Below are 3,874 nucleotides of genomic sequence, written 5' to 3'. Positions count from 1 at the left end.
AGGAGAGACAAGGAGAGGAAAGGAGAAGGGATGGAAGGGGAGGGGGAGAAGTGTCTGCCATTGAGGCAGGCTGGTGGGTGGCGGTAGGGAGGGAAACTGGGGGCATTTATGGTGAGAAATGTGTGCTGGTGAAGGGATGGGTGTTGGAACATTGTATGACTGAAGCCCAATCATGAACAAATTTGTCATTCAACTAAAAATCTATTTAAAATGTTTAAATCGTTTTTATAAAGAACTTACACAGGCACACAAATCCATGCCTCTTTTTATATACTACCGCTATCTCTACTCATAGACATTTCCACGATATATATGTTTGGCCACTCTTCAAGCAGGCAAGATAGAAAATGACCAGTAGTGTTATATTGCCCGGTGCTCCATATTGTCGGAGACATGATACAGGGCATAGACGCTTGCCTTGAATATCGCTAGCCCTGGTTCAAATCCCGGGCTCTGAATATAGTTGCCTCAATACTGCCAGGAACATCTCTCGTGTGGCCCAAATTACCATCTCCCAAGAAAAAAGGGAAATGATGTTTAAACTCACTGGCTCTTAGGGAAATGCAAATTAAATATCCTACGTAGCAGCTAAAATACTTCACATGTTAGCGAGGATGTGGAAAAACTGCATCCTGTATTGTTAGCATAAATCTAAAATAATATCACTCTGAAATATGGTTTTGTACCTTTTAATATAAGGAATCATGCAGTTGACCTGGGACCCAGAGCCATAGCACAGTGGTAGGGCATTTGCCTTGTGCGCGACCAGCCCGGCCGAACCTGGTTCAATTCCTCTGTCCCTCTCCGAGAGCTCGGCAAGCTACCAAGAGTATCTAGCCCACACTGCAAAGCCTGGCAAGCTCCCCATGAAGTATTTGATATGCCAAATATAGTAAGAACGAGTCTCACAATGGAGACGTTACTGGGCCCACTCGAGCAAATCAATGAACAATGGGAGGACAGTGCTGCAGTGCTACAGTACAGTAGACCTACCCCAAAATTGTACTAATTGGGAATTTGGCAAATGGAAATAACAACTTCAGGAGATTTCAGTGTTCAGAACTAGCCAGTACCTTATCATCACTACTTGGAGAACTGCAGTCCTTTGTGCTCTAATCCCCACCCTAGGACACACCTTCTTTCCTCCTCATACACATGTCTGTATGCCATTAATCAGGTATGTTAAAAAGAATTAATTTTCATAGGATATCTATAAAATCTCAAAAACAAACGTCAATGTAATAAAAGTTGAATACTGGTGATGACTAATGAGAAATTTTAATGAGAATGTTGAGATTTTTATGTCCTTCAAACTTTTTACAGAAAGAAAATTATAAATATAATACGATATCTTTGTCACTCAACATTTTGTATAGCCCAAACTACGGAAATGTAGCTGGATAAGTCGGTTACCTACTGGTTGAAGCAATAGACAAACTGACCAAAGGCCTCTCCTCCTCAGCTACCCCAGGCCTGGTGACTTGTCGTACAGATGGCCTCGGACAAACCTCCTTGTGCCTTTCTCTAGCTGGATCCACCATCATCCAAGACATCTTCAGTCGGTTCCAAGACCCCGAAACCTCCCGCAAGAACCCCTGAGATGAACCAGACCTCCTTGAGTTCCTTAAAAGACCATCTCCACGTGATCCAAAATCACCTCCACCTTCGTGACAGACCTCTCCAAACCTCTCAGATCCCCCAAACTGCCGAAACCTCTCCACCGCACCCGTCCCAAATGTACCCAGACCTCCTGAAAGACCCCCGCCCTCTTCCCACACCTCTCCAACTCTCCTCCCAAATCTCACCCCAACCTCTCAAATTTCCCCCATCCTTCTCCCAAATCTCCTTGCCCTCCTCCCAGACCTCTCCAGACCTCCAAGATCTCCTGAAACTTCCTTCATGACCTCGTACACATCCCTACTAGACCAATTCAGATTTCAGCAAAGACCTCCACCATTCTCCTTCAAGACCTCTCCAGATCCAATCCAAGACTTCCCCACCTCCTCCAAGAACTCCCCAAACCCCCGAAACCCCATCCACCCTCAAAAAGACCTTGTAAAAGTTCTACAAATCCCTTTCAACGCTCCAATACCCCCCACCCATGAACCCAATAGATCTGCATCAAGACTTATCCAAACCTCCTCAAAAACCTCGTCAACCGTCCTCCAAGGACTCACTTCCTTGCATAGTCATACATCTGCCCTTCTCACACATATCTTTTCTTTCCTTCACTTCCACCCTCTATACATCCTATAAGAAAACTCACAGAAACAAGCAAGTTTTCACACAAGGGACTTTTATTTTTACCATCTGCAGGCATCCATTTACTTGGAAATTTGGTGTGTGAGGACTGCTTTCTTTGAAAGAGTAGAAATCAGAGTGGCAACCATATTGGAACATTTTTGTTTTCACTCTGAAGAGCTTTGCTGCTCAGTGTCATCCGAAGATGATGGCACTGAAGACAGGGTGTCTGACCACCCATCTGATTGGGAGCACTTAGCACCCCTCGGAGTGGTGGAGTTCTTGTAGTGTGCGGGGAGCAGCTGAAGTATGGAGCCTTAACGTCCCTCCTTGAACCTGAGGCAGTGATAGCAAATCAGCGGCCTATTGAAAACTGAACTCGGGGATGGTTAGAATCTATCATCAGAGGCGTTTCCCTCGTTTCACTTCGAGGGCTTTTTCGGCTTCTTCTGGCTGGCTACGTGGAGTGAAAATAGAGTGATGCTAAGGCACTGGAATGGGGAAGAGGGTGTGGAGAGGTGGGGATCAGAGGCTCCATGGAAAGGATGGTGGACAAGGAGGGGGCGTGCCGGGCAAGGACAGGGCAGAAAACTCGGCAGAGGAACTGCTCGGGCAGCCCCGTCACAACTTGGGCCCCTGGTCTTTGGTTGCGCTTGAACCAGAAGCCTTCTTCTGCCCTCCACCACGGGCATTGGAAAAGGGCCGGCTTATCTGGAGCTGGAGCTTTCTCCTGGCCTTTGCCTTTCAAGGGCTCTACCCGGAGCTCTGCAGCTGCCTACATGTCCCATTTCATGCTCCTGTGTTGTGATTGGTCAACAAGGGGGCGGTTCCAGCCAATGGGAGCACTGAGAATTTTTGATATGACAAGGAGCAAGTATGACATATGCGTGGGGCAAAGCTCCAATGCACCAAAGCACCCTCTGATTCTCGGCCTGTACCTCCTTGCCACCACACTGTGGGAGGGGTAGCGGGAAGGGGGGCAGGGATGCTGCAAAGCCTCTGGTTCTTCACCGCAGGGTTGATATACACTCTTGGGATTTAACAGTATAGGAGTGATGAGGGAGCCATTCCCACATGTAAATGGGTCTGGATTTGGAGCATGTGAAAACAACCCTAAAACTGATGAGCTCCCAGTGTGTGGGGGAAGGGGGATGGAGTTCTTCACCATTTCTCACAGAAATGAAGTTTTTATGAGTTTTCTTCATAAAGTTCCTGTATGTATTTTAGTAAATTCCCCCCCTGAGAATTATCCTTCTGTTGGCATCCTTTTGGAGAATTATCCCCTGTATTATCTGGCAAATGTGCTCATTGGCGATTACACGGAATGTCTTGACCATATGTTAACCTTAGTTGCTGCAACTTTGCGTATTAGGGGAGATGACTGTGTAAGGTTTGACTTCTGGAGGAACTGTTCCTGTCTGGGGGCCACACCTGCAGGGCTGACTCCTGGCTCTGCACTCAGAGATCTCTCCTGGAGTGGCTCAGAGGCCATATGGGGTTCCGCGAATGAAACACATGTTCGATTGTGTGCTGCATGTGTGAAGACAAACAGTCTATGTGCTGTACTGTTGCTTCAACTCTTTTTTATATTTTATTTTCATTTCCTTAAAGCCTCAGCTTTTAAGAAGTTATT

This window comes from Sorex fumeus, unplaced genomic scaffold (genome assembly GCF_029834395.1).
Source record: "Sorex fumeus unplaced genomic scaffold, SorFum_2.1 ptg000203l, whole genome shotgun sequence".
NCBI lineage: Eukaryota > Metazoa > Chordata > Mammalia > Eulipotyphla > Soricidae > Sorex > Sorex fumeus.
This window is presented reverse-complemented; position numbering follows the sequence as displayed.